This window comes from Crassostrea angulata, chromosome 1 (assembly GCF_025612915.1).
Source record: "Crassostrea angulata isolate pt1a10 chromosome 1, ASM2561291v2, whole genome shotgun sequence".
Lineage (NCBI taxonomy): Eukaryota > Metazoa > Mollusca > Bivalvia > Ostreida > Ostreidae > Magallana > Magallana angulata.
Window position 1 is genome coordinate 44,954,222 of NC_069111.1, and position 23,718 is coordinate 44,977,939.

General features: G+C 33.5%; 1 pseudogene; it reads left to right on the forward strand.

Moving 5' to 3' along the window:
• The first annotated feature begins 965 nt into the window (after positions 1-965).
• Positions 966-7,161, forward strand: LOC128192687 (uncharacterized; annotated as a pseudogene).
• Positions 7,162-23,718: the final 16,557 nt, after the last annotated feature.

Below are 23,718 nucleotides of genomic sequence, written 5' to 3' on the forward strand. Positions count from 1 at the left end.
ATGTCATATATGTATATAAAATTACGTCATAATATCATTACTTGTCATGGATTCAATATTTGAATTCTGAAAATGCGACACAAAGGAAGGATCATCTCTGCAAAAACTAGTAAGAGACTTATCCAATTTAAAACTTTTCACCAAAAAAGAAGAAGAGGAAAGTGTTGAAGAAATTCAGACAACAGGAGAGTTCGACAGACAGGCCAATGTATAGAACGGGGAAAGGAGAGTGATAGAACTAGACATTTTGATCGAGGGTTTGCGATCCTGTGTCCATTGCTCCAATCCTTTAAGACTCGAATGGTGTGTCAGTGAGAGGAAATATGGTCTAGCCTCCATTTTTTACATAAAGTGTTCGGAGTGCAATGGCATCAGCCCAGTTTATACGGGAAAAAAACACAACACAGCAAACAAGTCTGGTCCCGCTAAATGTTTTGACGTGAACACAAAACTCACAGCAGGTAAGCGGGCCTTAACTTTATTAAATTTAAATAGTTGAATAGGAGTACATAATAAATATATAACAGGTTAATATGTACCTATAATTTCATGATTAAATTTAAGTAGGTTAAGATGTTAATTTGTAAGTATATCAATTTCTGAGTATACATAAATTTCATGTCGATGACAAACGTTTGGGGAAGTGTAGATTGTGGGCGCTAATCTGAGACAATTGATAAAATTTGAGAAGCATTCTTAATAAAATAAATTATACGTTTATCACGGTTAGAAACAAAAACACTCTTGTACGCTTAGCACGAATTGTCCGAAACGTTGCAGTTTACATGAAAAGCTATATTGCTTACACAAAACATTTCTCGCATGGAATTTGCATGCTTTTTGTTGTATATGCATTCCATATCAAATTTTTAATTCAATTAATATAATTAGAATATATTTCTAGATTTTGAATGACAAAATATTCATAGATTTAACATGATGACAAATATATACATATATTTTAAATGTACTTCCCATTCTCTATGCAATACTATATGATCGGCTGGCATATTAAGATTGGATTTTTCACAATTACAGCAATGATTAATGTTGGCATAGGGGAGCAACAAATGAACAACATTTTAGCAGAATTAAATATTCCATCAATTCACCACAAAACTCTAAAAGAAAGAGAGAGAGAGAGAGAGAGAAGTTGGACGTGCATTCGACGAAGTTGCAGATAAATCATGCAATAGTGCATTGCTGGATGAAATTATATGTAATAACAGGTATTACTTCAATTAAAGTTATTTACAGTATTTAAAAAAAACACATCGCAAAATTGTTTCTATTTTGTTATATGCAAAGTAAAATAACTCTAACACTTCACATGAATAATGAATATAACTGTTCATATTATGCTGCGTTCATCAAGCGACATGTGTTAGGCAAGGGGGGGGGGGGGGGGTTGTGATTATATATAGAAGGGATTTTCAAACACAATGTTGCAACAAACTCACAGACGATATCGGGATATCTGTTCAAATAAATATTTAAACAATCCGTGTTAGTAAACCGGGACGGAAAGAGGGGCGCAGGATAATTTTATTTGAAAAAGTAACTTTGGACTATCCCTTCCACAGGCATGCACGCAAGCACACTTCCGATACATGAACACTATTAATCATATCCAAAGAGTAAAATATGAAATGCTCATCTCATGAATTATACACACAACGTATAATATCTACAAATAATTTCTTTTTAATCTGTTCTAGCGGTGACGGAACCCAGGTTCCACAGGTTTCCTGTGATGGGGCATGGCAAAAGCGAGGGACAGGTCAGAATTATGACAGCCTTTCAGGACACGTTACCGTTGTCAGCAAATACACCAGAAAATGTCTCGGATTCTTTTTAGCATGCACATCGTGTCGAAAGTGTACATACGCAAGATGGAATAAAACGCAAGTTAAAAATCATAACTGAAGAGAAATTGGATAGGATCCTCGAAGGAAATGGAACCATTTTTAACGGTGAAATGTCTCAAGTCATTGAAAGGAAAAGGCTTTAACAGTCTTTGCGCTTAACTTTTTTTTACTACAAGCCCATAGGGCAAGTGAAGTTACAAAATCTGGTAGCCCAAACAAAATTTTATTAGCCCAAATCAAGAACAATAAAAACAACTCGACAAAAAATTACTTTTTATTGAGTAATGCATTGAAAGTTAGCACTGCACTACAAGAGCTCGAGCTCTCGTTCAACTTCTAGCTCTGTCGTTTCATTATCAGATTCTTCAGAATCCTCAAAGTCATACTCCTCTTCCAGTTCTTCATCATCACTTTCATCCTATAAATATAAAAACAAAGGTTGTCAATTTTTTCTGAAGTGTAAGTTAATCTCTAAACAATATGTAAAACATAATAAAGGTAAAAGATGAATACCTCATCTCCTGAATTAACTGATAGGGTGACTACTCCAGCATCACCATGATCAGGAATCACACCATGCTGTTCAGCAAAAGCAGCTGCCTCCTCAATGTGAACTTCATCACTATGATCAGCCAGAACCTTATCAACATGAACCACATTTAGGAACCACATCTGCCACAACCTTAAAAGCAAAAGGGTCAACTGATTGTTCAACATGCTCAACAAATCTCCAAATAAAAAAATCTGTACAAACTTGAAGAAGATCTCTGATTTTATAAATCTTAAATTAGCTTACTGATTGCGAAATATGCCTATGATTTCTCTGTTCAGCAGGATTCTTAATCTTGGGCACAATTTTTCTTTTTCTTCCAGAAGGAGTTTTCTACAAGAATATTCAATGCCTTTTGTCAGATCATAAATATTTTGACATGCTTTAGTAAATATCTTTACTAATGACTAAATATCTAACTACCATCCAACACTGTATAGATTCATCATTCATTTCAACATTTGGAGACTGAATTTGGACAGTAAGCAGGTCGTTCAAAGTGGAATTCTTCATTCTCCCTCTTCGTTTTCCTTTAGTCAACTTCATAGCTGAAAATGTGGTTTCATTCTTCACTGGTGTTGGTGGGAGTGTTCTTATCATGTCAATCAGAAGGAAGACATTCTCTAATCCATCTCCTGACAGCTTCTGCTGAATAGATTTCCATGTCTGTGTTTCCAGCGCATCACCAAATCTGCCAAAACACAGCAGTTTTAATTATTCACATGACACACATTTTTAATTACCTAACTTTGGTAAAAGTAAGAGTTAACTTACCTTTCATAAATAAGGACTTTCAACAACTCCCATTCATTAAGTATATCCCCAGACTCAACTGACAGGAAGCGTTTGAAATGTGTAGCTAAAAATTCCATCTCTTTGCCACCAAACTCTGAAAAACAGTGTTAGTTAATTGTCCGCACAAAAAATATCTCTTCATAAATGCTTAACTCCAAAGTAAGTAAATAATTCATTTTAAAATACAAATACAAATCATATAATAAACTAAATCTGAAACTAATTAAAATCTAAAATGAATCTGACACTAAGAAAAATTTTAGAACTCAAGAAAAGAATGGGATTCAGGCAACTTCAATAAAATAAAACAACAGTAACCAACAATAGTAAATAATAACCATCTATACTATCCTCTCCTTTATTGGGCCAATTATTGAATGCAGCCAGAGCAGTTGCCTGCACAACAGGTGTCTGAGGAAACCGAGAATTGAGGGCAGATATGACATTTTCTTAAAGTTTTTGGGGTCTTGGATTGGGTTTTTGTCCAAGGAAATTTCATTTCCTTCCTTGATAAGTGCCAAGAGTGACAATGTCTTTCACTGATTGCACATCCCTGCAGTAAAATATTTTGGAAGTTATTTTTTTTTTTCATTTAAAACAATTTTTTGTCAATCATGACATAGCTATTTAATAAAATACCTGGTAGCCATATTAGTTAGTAATGTTTTTGTGGCTGCAACTCTTGTTAAGGCATCTGCTAAGGAAATTTCAGACTTCTGTAGATATAGTGAGAGATTCATCAGATGTCCAATCAGCTCCTTAAAAATTAGTTAGCAATATAAGTATAATGAGATTGTGTCAGCATATCCGAGAAAAGGATGCATCTTAATAAGATTCTTATAATAAAATTTTATTTAATATTACCTTCAAGGTAAGAATAAAAGCAATGACCTGTCCACCACTCATTACCTTTGCTAGTCCCTCAGTTTTGGCATTCTTGTGGGATGAATTTTCAAGTTGTTGACGCATAGCACAGTAACCTGAATGATAAGTTATAACACACATAATAAATGTGGATAACAGAAAAGAAAAGTACAAAGTAAAATTGATCATTTTTTGAAATGTTTGTAGCTGATACTTTTTACAAAGGCATGTATTGCTCTCTGTGAGTGAGGTAGCCGTCTGGTTCCACCGACTCGTGTTAATAGAATAATAGTCTGTTGAAGAGACTGAAAGCTAATCTTTAAAGCTTTCTTCTGTGTCTGACTTCTTCTGTATAGGTAATACAGTCCAATCAGTAATGTCATGGTCTTCTCATAAAACTTAGGGCTAGCAGCTTTGATGGCATCTTTGAAGGCTAACCCCAAGCGATGCGTTAGACAATGTGTTGCCACCATGTATGGCCTAGTTTGCTTTAAAAGTGCAGCAAGTCCAAATTTACAACTTACGTTTTAATAAAAAAAAGTTGTAATTTAACCTTTACCAATCATATGATTTTTCCATCAAATCAATCATAAAATAACTATTTATTTTATTAAATATTTACCTTTCATGTTTGAAGCACCATCGGAACAAAATCCAATCAGCTTTTCCGGGAATACCTTAGAAAGGTCGAAGTTCTCAAACATTTCCCCTATATGAGAATGAATGTCTTTGGCTGATGTTGAACTAAGACTACCAATACACAAGAAAAATTCGTCTACCTTCCCATTGTTGCAAATCCGGACATACACATTCTCCAACTCTTCACCAGTAAAATCAATGGCACCATCACATGTCAGACTAAATAAATTGGCCTTCCGAAGCTTCTCACAAACTTGTGTCCGAGTCACTGATGCAATACTGTGAACGAACATTGCAGCTGATTTGTCATTAAGATAGTTACTGCCTTAATCTAGTCCTTTCACTTTATCTGGCATACACAAAAATGTGTAGTCCCTAAAACTTCTGTGATGTTTTGCAATTGCGTGAGTATTCCTAAATTTAATCACTAAACGTTCATAATCGGCTTTATGTAACTGTTTAAAACACTTAGCTGCTTCGCTCAAAGGTGTACTACGAGGGTCAATCAAAAAATACGAAGACTTTTGTCATAGCTATGTTACTTAACGTCATATAATTACTAAATTTGGAAGACATAATTTAGCAATAGTTTCAAACAATTTGCAAGAAAAAAATTTAATAAATTCCTTTATTTCTAAGAATTCTTTAGAATCTAATCCTGCAAAAATAAGGTCACGGCGCACGGTCAATATTTGTGTTATGTCAACAATAAACCATATAATGTTAAAAGTAATATCTCTATGAATAGGGCTTAAAACCAAATAACATTGAAAACGCAAATTAAGTATAGTCATGGTATTTTATGTACCAAATAATGACAGGATATATTGTTTTGTCAAACAGATATTAGTAACTAAAGACAGATAGTCCTCTTTAGAATTGACTAAAAACATCGACGTCGCCGGACGTCACGGCGCAAAGAGAAGTACAAACAGAATGGATTTAACTCAGGAAAAAGCCGATGCAAGCTGTGAAAATACTCAATGGTACATAAAATAAGTCAACAATTATATGCAAGTTTGTGTTTAACTGTAATAAATTTATTGGAGGTGGTGGTGATTGTATTTTGAATATAAATCAGTCCGAAAGAGAGTAAAATATCTGTAAATATTTGGTCAAAAAATAAGTAACGTCAACCGACGTTCAGGGTTATCACTACTGTACACTAAGAGATACACGGTTAGAAAATGAAAAATTTGAAGAACTAACTTATGATTCTTGAATAAATGTGTGCAAATAAGGTGTTAAGTCGTTCAGTGCCATTTTTTAATTGTAAGGAGAAAGGCACAAGAGACTAAGCGCGATATAAAGGTGGGGTATATCTATAAACTGTGCGTGTTTAATCTTGACGTTATGTTTTGAACGTTACCGTGCGCCGTGGTGACAAAACATGTTGTTTTTAAAAAGGGGTAACAAAAATACCGTTTCATCAAATGGACTAAAACTTCGCAAATCAATAACATAAGTGTTGGTGCACAGATTAATCTGTTGAGTATGACTTTCACTAAAAATATATGATAGACAGCCACATTGTCTTCGCATTTTTTGATTGACCCTCGTATGTGTGTCTGATGTTGCTTTCGGTTTGTACTTAGGTGTGAAATGTTTGTGCCACTTGCTATTTTCATGTTCTCTAACTGCGTCTATTCTGAAGTGATCAGTTCCAGTGACAAACTTGCAGTTTGCCACGTTTTCATTCTTACACCAGCTGCAGTACATCAATCCATCTACGAAATCTAGCCATGGCCGATCTTCTTGCCAACATTTATGAAGTTTCCGTTGACGCTATTCTTCATACCTCTTCTTTGCTCCCACCTTTTTTTCTTCTGTTAGAGCAGTCCTTTTGATGGATTTTTTACCCGGGATAGCACCTTCCTTATATTTTAATAATGGTATCATAATTTCAATTACCGCCAGAAATAACGTACTACCCATCGGGCATGCGCGAAATTAATATTTGGTAGCCCGATCCCGATTATACTAGCCTCGGTCATCGGGCTACCGCTTAATTTCGAAGACTGCTTTAATGTCAAAAAGCTAACCATGGATGATGACACAACCACATTCATCAGAGCGAAAATAGCAATCTCCCCGGAGTTAACAAAATCTAGCGATAAAAATCATGTCATCAAGAATTTTACTAGCAATTCAAACAAACTTCGACAGGATAATAAAAACTTGAGTGTGAAGATTATCAACTATTTCAAGAAATGTTTTTTCATACGCAGTCCAGCAAAATCGAGGTAGCCCAGCATCCCTGCAGAAAAATTTAGAGGCTATTGTTCCCCATGCATTTGGAGAGCATGTCAAGTGTGATGCACACTGGTGCGGATTTTTGAAAGCCCCAAATTTGTACAAGCACAAGTCGTTACCGCACGGCAAAGACCTACACGACGAGGATCTGCGGAAGTCACTGTCTTGTGTATTTGCTTAATATGCCTCTAATGCCGATAAACTTGCTGATTTGGAGCCTTCAAATTCAAATGAGAATCTCAACCACATGATTGCAAAGAAGGCGCCAAAATCACAACACTATTCTGGGTCAGAGGGACACAGATATCTGTTAGAGGTAAGTATTTAAATTTTAAAAAATACACATTTATAATTCGTAAATTAGGGGGAGGGGTGGGAGTGTCAGGCTGCTGGGTGACCAAATTACTGGAATATTTTTGTGTAAGAATTTATATTTATAATCTTGTTATACATAATTGTCTCTTCTAATTACCTAGGTCAACAAAACGTGCAATCTTTCTCCTAGAAAACACACAGCAGAAAGGCTGTATAGAGAAATATTAAGAAAGCCAAACAGGGCACTGCCCAGGCGAGGCGGGATAGGCTAAGGGCGAAGAAAAATCGGCATTCTGCACAAGCACTAGAGGAACTTAAGTAAGGAACAACGTACGAGTCGGGTGTTTTAATAAATAAAGGGGAGGCTCAGCTTCAAGAAGAGATACAAGAAATCCCTTTTACCAGCAACCGACAAAAAACGGACGGTGGTCTCCCCTGCTCCGTCTACTTCTAGTTCAATTACTGGTCTTGATCTAGAAACTACAGGATTTGGTAAGTGTTAAATATACATTAACTGTGGTTTCATCAATATTCGTTGAATACCAATTTTCGTTGATTTTGTTGTTAAATTGATCCACTAAATTTAATGTTTATAGTAGCTCAATTTCAACTAATATTTTATATTGTTAGGATCATTGGCCACGAATTTACGTATCCTTGAAACTGGTTTTCAGAAAATCCACGAAAATTGATATGCACGAAAATAAATGAAACCACAGTATATAATGAATTGATGAAAATATATAATTAAGTAATTATTTGTTTCAAAGAGGTAAGACATTTTGTGTATTTATTTTCAGCTACCGAAAGCAGTATTATTCAAATTGCGGCAAGAGATTTAAAATCATCTGGTCATTATGAGAGATTTATCATGCCAGAAAATGGTTTTGTCCCGTCTGCCGTATTAAAGCTGACTGGCATCGAAGTTCATGCATGGACTGACCATGTATTTTAACCTTGTTCCGGTAGAATTTACATCATGTGAACGTGCAGTTGATTAATTCCTGGCATGGCTGAAAACATACAAATCGCCGCTGCTTGTTGCGCACAATGCAAAGTTCGATGCGCGCATCCTAGTGTCCACCATGTGCAGAATTAAGATGGATGACCACTTAAAGGACATCGCTGGATTTAGTTATTCAATACATCTTTTCAAAAAAGATTATGCAGGAAGAGGCTCCTACAAACTGAAAAGTCTATCAACCGACCTAATGGAGCAGCAGTTTGAAAACATGCTTAACGCCGAAGTCGACGTCAACATATTGACAGCTCTATTGAAAAGAGTGTCAAACGTACATGAAAGACTGATAGACATATCATTTTCGACTGTCTTGCACCAATCTATCAGCTTGCAAACCAACCCATCTTTAAGACTCTGCCAGTCCTCGTTAAAGCTAAATCCATCCGGCATAAGAGGCCGTTAAATTTTACTAGAAGGGGAATAATTTAAAAAAAATTTCATCAAGTAATATATGACACGACAACATTGCACGGCATTTTATCAGACCTGAAAATTTCAAAACAATCGGTGAACAAACGATCGAGATATTAAGGATCAAAGTAGACGTCTAGCAGAAAAAAAAAATAAGAGACCTGAATTTTTTTTAATAATAATAGCAAGGTCTTCATTCGGAAGCGGAAGACCTTAATAAAGCATTAAAGACCAATCCACAAAAAAGTTGTGGCCCTTAGTCCTCATCTTTAGGGAAAAACTAATACTTTAGATATCTTACAGAAACTATTGTCTTTGTAGTTTGCACGTTTGTAACTTTGTCATTTGACATTTAAAATCCTTTTCCGTTGCGTTTTTTATTGCCCAAGAATAGTACAACCCACACATTGCAGAAATAAATGATATTCAGTGTTATTGCAGGACGCTCAATATCAAACATTTGAGGCCATAAAGGTAACACAATGTAGTTACTTTTTTCGTTTTTGACCTTTGGGTTGATCCCGCAACGGGAAACAACATTAGCAAAGTGTGGATCAGTTTTACAATGCCACTGGCGCTTAAAAAATATTAATGATCTTTCCAAAACGTTATTCACCTGAAATCAATTCTAGTAAAAAGGTTATTCAAATAAAGTCTGTATTATCGGAAGAGGATAGAGGATAAGTTTAGAATAATGTTATGTTTAAGATATGATCAAAGTCAACCATTTTATAATTCATAGCCATGTAGTATCTTAATAACAAAGATTTAAGAATTCCCTTTCAAATAAGAAAATATCGGCTCAATTTTAATACATTTCCAATAAATTTCATTTATTTATTCTTCAGTAACAATACGAACCCTCATTGTCTGATTTGTCAATGATAGGAAATATGCAATATGCATCAAGGACGCTTAAGGTGGTATGGGACACTTTCATTTAAGGATGTATTTCCGTTTGAAGTATTGTTTACGTTTGCTTGAGTGAATTTCTAATATAGAAGATAAAAAAATAAGTAAGTCGTTGACACATTTGACAGATTGCGAAATTGCTGCAAGATTTAAAGCTTAAAAATTACATGGATTGATAGTAAAATAATAAAACATTTTACGGGACGAAGAAGGAAAATTTAAGAAATTGCGAAAGTCTACAGATACAAGCAAAGTACAGCATGTACAACATGATCATTCATATACGTCAGGTATGTATACATTTTATATTCTTCCGAAAAATGCGGTTTTTTATGCTATGGAACATTATCTTTCACTCACCACTAGACTAAATGCATGAACTGTTTAAAGTTCTTTACTGCTGTTTATTGTAAATGATTAACATATACCGTTAAAGTGTTTTACTAAATAAGGCCATTCCAAGTTTATTCTATGTATAGCGTCCGCGGACGGATTGGTTTTGAGATGTAAAAAAAAAAACAACCCACAATTGTTGTTCATAGAATTAGATCGCTTTTTCATGTGTCGGGCTCAGGATCGCATATTTAAATCCAGATCAGAAATCAAATATTACAACATTCAAAATCGAAATCATATAGTAAGTATTTGTTATTTTTGTGTTTGTGTTACAAAATGAAGAAAATACTTCAAAATATTTAACAAATTTTATTTTGTTGAACTTTTAATGTTGTGTTTTTCCTAAGGTGTGTGGGTTTTTTCCTGATAGAAAGATAGGTTTTTGAGTTTTGTGTGGACGCTAAACAAGGAAAAAACTTGCCGTGGCCTAATACCTTAGCAAATACAACTTCACGTATTTCTTTATGGATAATTATATTAATATTGTATTTAATGTTAGCTTTTCTGTATTTTTAATTATATGTTATAACCTTTAAAACAGATATTGGTAGACCAACAGTCAAATTTTTTATAGACGTTGACACTTATAATCCATCCGACTCTTGATTCTGATACAATGTCTGCATATGAATCTGAATACAATGACAGTGTCACTCAGTTAGGTAATAAAAATCAACTCAAGTAAGAATTGACTAAGTTTGTTTTCAAAATGCAATTCTAGTAAAATTTCAGTTGAGTAAAAACACAGATAATACCAAAACTTAACCACTTAATCCTAACTCTATCAAAACCTAGTGTAGAATACCTCCAGCAGTTTGAGAAAGAAATTTACATTTTTTATGGGGTGACAAGGTCCATAAGGTAAAGAAAACATTATAATTCAAGATTACAGATATGGGGGGTTAAAAATAATAGACTATTTGTTTATGCATCGAAATCTACATGGATGGGAAGACTTATCCACTCATAAACAAAGTCATATAGCCAAAATGACATAAAAGTACCCAATGAACATATATGGTTTAATCCTAATCTTAAAATTAATAATTCATCAATTTATATAAAGAATTATTTTAACTGTGGTTATAAATGTATTAAGGCTTTGATGACAGAAGAAGGCAATTTTGTAAGCCTTGAAACTCTTAGAAACTTAAATGTTAAGACCAATTTCCTAGAATATGTGGGTTTGAAAGGAGCAGTTTTTTGAGAGTTTGAAAGCCTCAAATAATAATAAAAAGAATCTGGACCATTTATTCCAAATTCCTTTAGTAATTTTTACAAACAAAGCAAAGGATGTAAGGATATGTATCATGTACTTAAAAGAATCAATTCGTTCAGTAAAGAAGTAGACAGAAACTGATTGTCAGTAATAGAAGAGAATAATATTTTTGAACTCCCATTTAAAACCTCAAAAGAAGCCAAATTACAATGGTTGCAATTCCAGACTTTACATAGAATTTTGCCAACAAATGAGTACCTTTTTAAACTCAATATAATTGATTCGCCAGCCTGCTCTTTCTGTAATCAAGATATAGAAACTATTAATAGAACATTTTTGTTGACTGTTTTCATGTGAAAAAAATATGGCACTTCTTTAAAGAATGGTTAAGAAGAAAGTTTGATTTTTAATGACATTTGATTAAAAAAACTATACTTTTTGGTACAAAATTAGAAATATTTATAGACTACAAAAACTTGTTGATTTTTACAGTAAAACAATTAATTTTTGCCAGTTAATTTAAGAATTTCCAAAAAATCTCGATGCTCATGTTAAAACGAACTGTCACTGGTAGAATACATTTTGAGAAACTATTGTTGCTCAAGAATTGTTAATTTGCTGAGTATGAAAAATATTGGCAAACTATTTGTGATTTGTTATAAAAAATGTTTATAAAAGCTACAAGGGAATTGTAAGCAAATTATGGCAAAAGAAATTATAAGTCTCTTATTATGTATCCACTTGATATGTATGACTTTTTGAAAGCAAGTGTTCCCATCTCTTTCTCCATCCCCCCACCCCCCCCCCCCCCCCCCATTAAGTAAAAATACTCAACCTTACATGGTTGAAAAGTTGATAAAAAATAGTCGACATTGTGTATATATAAACATTTATGTATGTTTGTCTGTGTATACACTTGTCTATACATGTGCATGTTTATCTACGGTATGTTACTGTGTTAATATCTCTTAAAGAGATAGTACAGCTGAAAACACATGTGTGAATAACTTCAGATTTACAGCTGAAAACACATGTGTGAATAACTTCAGATTTACCCATTGTATCGTTAGGAAATAAGAAATAACTTTGATTATAAGAGCTGAAATACACAAAAATCCCTTTCACATACAAAATTAACGTAATTATGAGTTTCCGGATATTCTATGGTCGTACAAACCGGAATACTCTTATATCGTTTATTTGCACCACCACTTATTATTTGATTGACAGTAATTGACACTTTTTGAAAACTATAAGATCTTCGTCCGACCACGGTCATTATGGTATTCGAGGTTAAAGGGACTCTCGAAAATTTTTTCTAGTCGTTTTTTTTTTTATAAGATGCGCCGTACTGTTTCTTTAAATGAGAGATTATGTGATGTGTATGCGCTGCAATCTAATTATATGTAAAGATATGAATTTGTACATGAAAGTTTGAAAACTTTTTTTGTTGATGTGAAATCGGAGTCAAATTTTTTAACATGAAAACCAGAAAAAAATACCCCCCCCCCAGCAGCCATAATCCTTGGTAAATCCTTGATTATCCTTTGCTCTTCTCAACCAACCGTTTGAGATCGGTACCAAACTCTCGGCTGTAACTTGCTTTAATCAAATACTACGGATATTCCAAGATCAGGTTTATCTTGTTTTCACCTAAATCTAATAGATGCATGTATTGATATATTTAACGTAATCTTATAAAAGACGCTAGACTTTTAAGGACGTTGGATCCTGCGATCAAAAGTCTTACAGTTTTTTTCTAAAATCTACAAACATAGCTCAATCAAAATTCAAAACAAAATGTTGGGGTCTATATGCTTCATTTGGCGCTAGGGTGTATTTAAAATGACCTTTCTGCCTGCAAATACATCACTTTCCCTCTATATTTTATTATCGGAATGAACCGTTGCATCAAATACAAATACATGTGCACTGTATATACTATTTAGAATAAATAAAACTTAAATTATCATAAAGAAAAATGTTACAATTTCTTCACCTAATTGACATTTTGACCTTTTTGCACTGATAAAACGCTATTTTTATTTAGTACCAATTTAAGATGTAATGAAATTATTTAAAAGTCTCAAACGTTTTCTCAAATTATGATAAACTTGTCAGAAAAAGGTTAAAATTTCAGAAAATAAAACAAAAAGTATGGGTCTATTATTTAAAATTTGAGATATGGCATGAAATAAGCTAAATTTAGGCTAAAGTTGGAATTCATTTTGCCTTGACTTTTATGCATTATAAGTTAAATTTGCCAATATTTGTCGATTGAAAACTTGTAAAATTATGTTTTTCATAACAAAATGAAGATATCTTAATGCACAAACTATCTGGAAATTTTGTTTGAAATGAAAATAAGGAAGTTAAAGTGACGGTACTCTAAAACAACTGAGTTATGAAAAATGTTCATTTTCTTCTTAAAAACCTTCCGCCACAAAGTATAGTCCCATAATAAACTCTGTAAATATGTAATTTTTCCTTTACTATTTTATTTAAGATAGTTTAATTGGTATTATAAAATTTGAATTTATGAGTAGAATCAATATATGATGCATATTTTCTAGAATAGAGGTGACCCAAAATGGCTACGAAAAAACACAGGAACAAACCTCTTTAACACTATAATATTCCACTGAAATTTGTGTACCTATCTCAATGCATGTTTTATTTCAAAATAACATATATTTATTTTTTGTATTCTGCGAGTCATTGATTTAGGGAACTTTCTCAAGACATGTATTTATAAACATATTTAAGTCATGAAACTAAATGCTAAATATGTATCGATTTGTCATATCTGTTTAGTACAAAAAAATAAGCCATCAATCTCAGCTGAGTAATTTCTCAGGATTTGAGATTAAAAGAGGTATAAACAGAGGTTTTCTTGTGAAATCTGAGTCAGATCATGGATTACCAGAATGAAACAAGCATTCTGAGAGTATTGCATTAGAAATACACGTCCCCTACCGGTTTTGTAGAAATTTGTGAAAACAATGCACTGTTATGCAGAATATCATTTCTTACCGTCTTCTGTACCCCGAATCAACAGACCAACCCAATAACGAACGCGATTGTAATAATACAAAAAACCCTGTCGATTAAATTTACAACACAATGCTTGACACTATTTTACAGAACTTATTACGGGCCGCCGGAAGGCGGTCCGTTATTTGATACACATTTAAATATTGTTACTGCGTTTCTGCGGGATAGTTCTTTTTTAATAGAATTAATATTATGCTTATTCTTATGAATTAAAAGTAAATTTGCATGTAGAAATATGTTTTATGCCTTTTAGAAAATATCATCATTTTTTGTTTTACTCGTAAATGAAAAGTAGGTCGTTCTTAGTAGATTGTCGTATTTGGCGCGTTTTTATCGAGACTATATTTAATAAAATATATTCGGAAAATTTCGGAGTTCTTCATTCTTTTCAAAACAATGCATTAGGATCGGTATGCGGGACATACTAAAGACCTGAAATACTAAAGACCTGACTGTCATTAAATTTTATATAAATGATATATTTGAATTTCTATGTGCCGTGTCAAATAAAATGACTTTGCGTGTGTATTTATATATTTTTATGTAAACTGTGGTAGAAAATATCATGAAATGACATTTATTTTTATATCAATTATTTACGCAAGAATATGAAAATTTGAATTGACTGGAAAATTTGAACTAATCCATTTTTATTTTATTATGAAGTCCCTTGAAATCATATATTAAACTAATGCATTAAGTTTTCATTCAATACAATGCAACAACAAAAACCCAAAATGGTTTGAAATACATAATCTCCAAGAGAAAAATGATGAGTTGAACCTTGTATCAGAGTAAGTACAAATCATGCAGTATGTTCTCCATTACTTCGTACTTTGGCAATGGTCATACAATTTCCGTTAGAAATGCTTACAGTAACAAAATCGATTCTTTATCATAATAGTAAATGTTAAACTTCAAAACAAGTTGCTGAATGTATATTAAAATTTACCATAAAAATTAGTACAACCAACTCTTATTTTCTTTTTTGTGGTGTGTTTTTATGTAAACAATCAATGATTCATACAACAATTATTATTTTTGCGGCCCATTTGACGCTTGTGTCAATATGATTTCTTGTTTGTTTGTTAGAAACAATAAAAGGAATGGTCCAAGTAATGCACGATATTATTACTGACTACATACTTTCCTCGTTTATCAATACACACCGAACCCGATAAAGTACCCGAACATTAAAAAAATTGGAATATAAAAAAATTAATTTTCTCGAAAATACGTCAACCAGACGCTACAAAAGTGTCAACTTGATCTGTAGTTTGACATTTTGAAGCTGTTCAGCAAATTTCACATTATTCCCCAAACGCAAAAAGAAAAAAAGTGTGGAAAACTGAAGTGGAACAGACAGACGAACGGACTGACAGACTGACGGACACAGAGGAAAGCTATTGTCCCCTCCGGTGAAAACCGGTAATAAAAAGACAATATTAACCCCCAGCAATGACTCTTTGTAACATGCAGTGACATGAAATATAAGTAAAACCCACTGTTTAAGTCATGTGCAATTAATATCACCAGATTTGATTTTTTATTAAAATCCTTGGTAAATCCTTGATTATCCTTTGCTCTTCTCAACCAACAGTTTGAGATCGGTATCAAACACCCGGCTGTAATTGGCTTAAATCAAATACCACGGATAATCCAAGATCAGGTTTATCTTGTTTTTCACCTAAATATTTGCACGTATTGATAAAATTAACGTTATCTTATTAAATACATGAACATCCTGACAAGATGTTAAACCTTTAACGACATGACATTGCTCTGACCTTTGAATACCTAAAGACTTCTCATAAATTACTAAGGTATGGATTAATGCTGATTTTTTTTTCGTGAAAATCAGCATTAATCCATACCTTAGTAATTTTTGAGAAGTTAATACGAAGTGTCTTTAGTATAAAGTTTTGGGCCAAGATCTTGCAAATATATTGCTCTCCGTATTACGTAAAAATTTCAATTACTTCTATTCACACAGAGAAGATTTGTTGCAGAAAAGATAGTTTTAATATCACTATCCAGTTGTTTACTAAAATCGAAATCGATTTTCATCAAACATCAGGCAAGTATGATGTACAATACGAGAGCTTGCAAAATAATGGTTTTTATTACCAGAATAGATGTGTTCTTATATGTAAATAAACAGTATGTCATGTTTTGTTCTCAATTACATTAATTAAAAGAAAATATTATAGTAAACTGTGATACTTTTTATATATTAAGCGACACATTTGACCACAACTTGTGCGATAAGGATGGTGAAACCATCGTTTGCTTTATCGACAAGAAAAATACAAATTACTTTTAACGACAGAAAGGATATACTAGTAATTGATCTTATCTTTAAAATGTTTAATCGGCCCTAATTGAATTTTGTTGGATATTGGACATTCTCAGCACAGACCAGATAGATAAAGCGGAGACCAACATGATGTTTGATGCTTGTTAAATTGTAACAAATTAATAATTCAAACATATGTTATTGAATAAATTCAATTAGATTGGACAACAGGCATAGACTTTAGTATATCTTTTCCTTGTACAATAGGTCAAGATACATATTTTTTTTTCATAGCTATATAATTAGGATAATATACATATTTAACTATAGTCATGTATTTGAAAGAGCTATAATAATACATAAGGAACTACATTATAATCTTTGATCAAGATATACACATTAAATTCATAGAAGGTTTGGGTATTATCAATAAATTGAATGAATTTAAATATATGAGCTACGCTAAAAAGTACGCTAAAGTACAAGACGTTATAAACATATTAAGAAGTATAAAACAGTAAAAAAAAAAATATTTAATCAACAGATAATTTGATTGTCCAAGCCGTGATAGAGTTTAAATTGTATAAATTAAACTCTGTGGATTCAATAAGAGGGTTTCAAGTTCAAGATCAGCACCAAAACTTGAAAGTATTTAATTTTTTTTTTAAGTACAGTTTTTTTTCTTTCAAAATTCCAATAAGAACACTTCATAAGATAATGTTTAGTGTCTTCTATATAGTGACCACATTTTCAACATAGCTGTACATCTGATAAATGACTTTTTAAGTGGGCATTAAGATTGGCAGCATCATTTTTAAGTTGACAATGTAAAATATTTTCTTTCTATTACCAACATTGAAATATTTACATGAAGTTGAAACTTTCGTGCTTTTAAGCTTTGTTTTAAAGACCGGCAATGAAGGAGAGTTGTTTACACTTTCACTAAGATAATTCCAAAGTTTAATAGTTGAAGGGGAAAAACTATAATAATATGACACAGTTTTACAAATTGGTAAACATAAGTTTTTAAATTGTGAGATTGATGAACTGGGAGAAATGGATGAATTACTCAATACAAATAATCTGTTGCTAAACCATTAATAATATTATACAAAATTCTTACTTAAATTCTTACAGTAGCGAAGGAGAAACTTCAAGAGTACTGTACAACAATCTACCCCAGAAGTGGTGTGATTCAGATGTGGATACTAAAAAACTCTAAATAATTATTGAAACTTTGAGGTCATAAAATCAATAGCATCAAAATGTACGATTTTTCAACACTTAATACAACCATTCCCCATGACAAATTAAAGTCTAGGCTTTTTGATATCATCGACAGTTGTTTCTTCAATAAATATACCTCGTCATTTGAAATCTAAAATATTATTTTGTTAAAAACCATTTTGATTGCACACACAAGTACTCTAAGGTTGACACGAAAAAGATGCTTGAGTTAATAATAGACAACATCTAAATTGTTTTTGGAAATCAAGACTTCCAACAATCTGTTGGAATTCCCATTGGTACCTATTGTGCCCCATTGTTAGCAGACCTTTTTTCGTATTCTTACGAAGCAGAATTTATTGAAAAACTTGTACGTGAAAAAAATAAATCACTCGCTGTAGACTTCAACTCAAGGTATATCGACGACGTATTATCAATTAACAATTGTTATTTCCATAGTTACGTCGACTCGATATATCCAAGTGAACTTAAAATAAATGATACCACAGAGTCTACGTCATCTGTTTCGTATTTGGATATTTTACTGGAAATGGACATTGCTGGTAACCTAACAACAAAATTTTATGATAAACGCGATGACTTCAATTTGTCTATAGTCAACTTTCCTTTCTTGTGTAGCAATATATCTTCATCACCTGCATATGGAGTTTTTGTCTCTCAGTTAATTCGCAAGGGCACGCTCTTCGTATACACAGTTTCTTAGGCGAGGCAAGCTCCTGACAAAAGTTGATTAAACAGGACTATCAACACTCGTTTGAAGTCATCTTTTCGTAAGTTTTATGGTCGATATGTCAGCAAATACAATCTTCCACTAGGTCGCATGCTGACTGACGTTTTTCATCACAATTGTTAGGTCATATTTAATCACCTGTCTACGGACTTTTTCGTTTTTTTCCAGATTACGACAAAGAGCACACGGCGGGTGTGACCGGTGTTGTATAATTTAAGGTCCGCCCTGTAAAATGGTCTTGGGCGGACTATTAATGTTAACATTTAAGGTCTGCCTTTGCACTAAAAGGGTCCGGCCCGTATAAGAAAAGGTCCGTCTAACATAAAAGGTCCGGGGTATATTTTTCATTTTATTATCTTTTTTTTCAATTTCGAGTATTTTGTTATAAAATAAGTGGTATTATTTTGTAATCCTTTAAAAGGAGTACTTACCGGAGGTGAGTTCGTAGACATCCATCACAAAGTGTAAATGAAAATACATAATTTTACATGTAATTAAAACTCAAATTAAATAACCAGTTTACACTTGAGTTTTTTTTTATTTCAACATTAATTTTGACAGTCGATCTTATATAAACAGGAGATGAAACTGATTGGTGTCATTAATTAAACAATGGCTTCAGTCAGGTGTTATATCCGGTATTAGGAGAAAACGTACCGTAGAGAACACGTATCCAGGAGAAAACGTAGTACGTTTCCTCTTGGAGAAAACGTACCTAACAAGAGGCCCATGGGCCACATCGCTCACCTGAGGAACAACAGGTATGATAAAGTCAGCTTAATGGAGTCATAATACAATCTGGACAATGTACATTAATACATGTAGATCCTGTATAAATAAAATCCATTTTTCCCCCTTGGAACTCGGATAGCCCTGATTGCTGCCAATATTTACAAGAGCAGACTTTAATCACCGCTCCTGCACATATATAGGGACTCAACGTTACGCAGGCAGGGATGACCGCACACCTACGCAACTCAACAGGTACCAACGTTAACGCAAGCAGAGATAACGCAAGCAGGGATGACCGCACACTTGCGCCAACAGCTCAACCTAACGCAGGCGCCACAATCACCACCAATACAAGCAGGTATGACCGCACACTTGTATTAATGCGATACAGGGCAGAAATGACCACACATTCTGTATCGTTGGTTAGAAAAACACGAAAATTAGATAGACCAGGGATGTTAACACCCTCAATCCCTCCGTACCTGTTAAAGTTTAACCCCAAACAGTCGCTCGCTACAAAGCAATAGACACTGTCCCTATATATGTGCCGGCCTAAAATAATTCATAGTATCTAAAAATTGGAAATCAAAAATAAACAAACTAATCCAGCCTAACCCAAAACTACTTATGCAAAACAACTTATATACATTGTATATTTATTATTGTATAAAAATAATCATCACAATAATTGGTTAACAGTGGATGCATTAATTAAAATAATCAAGAATCAATAAATCAAGGGCAATAACCCAAAACAGTAATACAAAAAGATTCTAATGAAAAAATAGCTGCCTGCTTCAATTTTATAGTCATATCACATGTTGAGTATTGCAGTTCTCAAAAAGATCCTTTACAATTGTTTATATATGGGATATTTTGCTACATCAAACTCTGAACCTTCTTGTGAGGCCGAAGAATTGTCCTGGAGCCAAAGTCTTAACAATTATAAAGAATCATCTTGCTTATTAGTTTCTGAGAAGAAGATGTTTAAAGATTTACTCTTTATTCCTATGTAAAACTTTAACACCCCCCCCCCCTATGTGGCCTCACCCTACCCCCAGGGGTCATGATTTTCACAACTTTGAATCTACACTACCTGAAGATACTTCCCACAAGTTTCAGCTTTCCTGGCTGATTAGTTTCTGAGAAGATTTTTAAAGATTTACTCTATATATTCCTATGTAAAATTTTAACACCCCCCCCCCCATTGTGGCCTCACCCTACCCCTAGGGATCATGATTTTCACAACTTTGAATCTACACTACCTGAGGATGCTTCCACACAAGTTTCAGCTTTCCTGGCTGATTAGTTTCTGAGAAGAAGATTTTTGAAGATTTACTCTATATATTCCTATGTAAAACTTCGACACTCCATTGTGGCCCCAACCTAACCCCAGGGGTCATGATTTTCACAACTTTGAATCTACACTACTTGAGGATGCTTCCACACAAGTTTCAGCTTTCCTGGCTGATTAGTTTCTGAGAAGAAGATGTTTAAAGATTTACTCTATATATTCCTATGTAAAACTTCGACCCCCCCCCCCCCACTGTGGCTCCACCCTACCCCTGGGGGTCATGATTTTCACAACTTTGAATCTACACTACCTGAGGATGCTTCCACGAAAGTTTCAGCTATCCTGGCTGATTAGTTTCTGAGAAAAAGATTTTTAAAGATTTTCTCTATATATTCCTATGTAAAACTTTGACCCCCCATTGTGGCCCCAACCTAACCCCAGGGGTCATGATTTTCACAACTTTGAATCTACACTACCTGAGGATGCTTCCACACAAGTTTCAGCTTTCCTGGCTGATTAGTTTCTGAGAAGAAGATTTTTAAAGATTTACTCTATATATTCCTATGTAAAACTTCGACCCCCCATTGTGGCCCCACCCTACCCCCGGGGGTCATGATTTTCACAACTTTGAATCTACACTACCTGAGGATGCTTCCACACAAGTTTCAGCTTTCCTGGCTGTTTAGTTTCTGAGAAGAAGATTTTTAAAGATTTACTCTATATATTCCTATGTAAAACTTCGACCCCCCATTGTGGCCCCACCCTACCCCCGGGGGTCATGATTTTCACAACTTTGAATCTACACTACCTGAGGATGCTTCCACACAAGTTTCAGCTTTCCTTGCTGTTTAGTTTCTGAGAAGAAGATTTTTAAGGATTTACTCTATATATTCCTATGTAAAACTTTGACCCCCCATTGTGGCCCCACCCTACCCCCGGGGGTCATGATTTTCACAACTTTGAATCTACACTACCTGAGGATGCTTCCACACAAGTTTCAGCTTTCCTTGCTGTTTAGTTTCTGAGAAGAAGATTTTTAAAGATTTACTCTATATATTCCTATGTAAAACTTCGACCCCCCATTGTGGCCCCACCCTACCCCTGGGGGTCATGATTTTCACAACTTTGAATCTACACTACCTGAGGATGCTTCCACACAAGTTTCAGCTTTCCTGGCTTTCTGGTTCTTGAGAAGAAGATTTTTGAAAATTTCTCGAAATTTTTCATTAATTTCTAATTATCTCCCCTCGAAAACGGGTGTGACCCTTAATGTTCACAACTTTGAATCCCCTTTGCCTAAGGATGATTTGTGCCAAGTTTGGTTGAAATTGGCCTAGTAGTTCTTGAGAAGATGTTGAAAATGTGAAAAGTTTACGGACAGACGGACGGACAGACGGACGACAGACAAAATGTGATCAGAATAGCTCACTTGAGCTTTCAGCTCAGGTGAGCTAATGAAAACAAGCATTCTGAGAGTATTGCATAAGCACGCCCCTACCGGTTTGTGGAAATAGTGAAAACAATGCACAATTATGAAGAATATCGAACCCGAACATTAAAAAATTGGAATATAAAAAATTAATTTTCTCGAAAATATGTCAACCAGACGCTAGAAAAATGTAAACTTGATCTGTAGTTTGACATTTTGAAGCTGTTCAGCAAATTTCATATTATTCCTCATAAAGAAAAAAAGTGTGGAAAACTGAAGTGGGACAGACAGACGGACTGACGGACGCAGAGGAAAGCTATAGTCCCCTCCGGTGAAAACCGGTAGGGGACTAATAATAAACATAAAGTTAAAGTTTTAATAACTAATTTACTGCATAAATATAGATGAATATATGAATTTGATAGATATTTGAATTAAATAGTAATGATTCTTATTTATGTTTCGGTTGAATATTAAAAGGATATGGACATGTCCATTAGGTTTAAAAACTACTTTAATGCATATTTTAATGAATAGATATAGAGGAATATCCAAATTTTATAAATAATATCTTTTAAATGATAGAGATCCCGTAGGGGTTATTTTATATATATCGATAAGATATCTAAATTTTTGGACTTGGACAAGATTTGAACTCAAAATTTTCAACTTTATTTCATAATTAATTTTTTATAAGTTGATAATTAACCATGTTTGTTAAAAGTATTCTGCTTTAAACATTAGACTAGTAATTTCAATGTAATTAGACTTTTGACACTTTCAAAGTCGTGTCAATTCAAGGGACATTTTAACAATGAAAAAAAACTTTTCATATAGATGACGTATAGTCTATCGAGAGAAAAAAAACGCGCTATCAACTTCTCGAGATACTCATAATTAAGTTCTCCAAATTTTATGGCAATCAAAACTCTTATGTTGAGCTATATTTTTTAATGATTTCATTTATATCGATAGATTAATTGCCGACTAATTAAACTGCTCAGGCAAAGTCTGTGCATTTGTATATAACACAATTATTGTCTAATTAATTATTGTTCGTAATAATATAAAAACAAAAGCAACAATAAATGACACATTTGTTTATATCATAATTTATTTTATTGCATCCCAGAATATCTCTTAAAACTGTTAATTATGATTTTTTAAAGGGTACGTTTTCTCCAAGAGAAAACGTACCCTAGGAATTGGGACGTTTTCTTCTGGGTACGTTTTCACTTGGGTACGTTTTATCCAGCATTCTTATATCCACACACACCCCGTGCAGGTGTAAAGGGTTCACACCTTCGAATTCAGGTGTTTGACTGTTTGAAATGATCATGTAAACAATGGATATTTTATACGCCTTCTTTTTGCACATCTTTACAATACGATACACGCTTAAAAACGTGACCCATTACAAAATCAAATATTATTTACAATTATCGTATTAAATGTATGAGTATAAAACTTTCTTCAGAACCTTGAGTTTGCATAGTTTATATAATACAGTGTATGTTTATTTTCTGAACAATAAAGATTGTCTACGTGTAAAAGAATGATGTTAGTATTTGGCAACATGCCGAGGATAATTTGAAATAAGAACAATTAGTGCATCTGTATCTGAAAAATCTAGTAATTGATTAAACCCAGTATTTTCGAAAAGGATTCTTATTAAGTCGTTATATAAAGGAC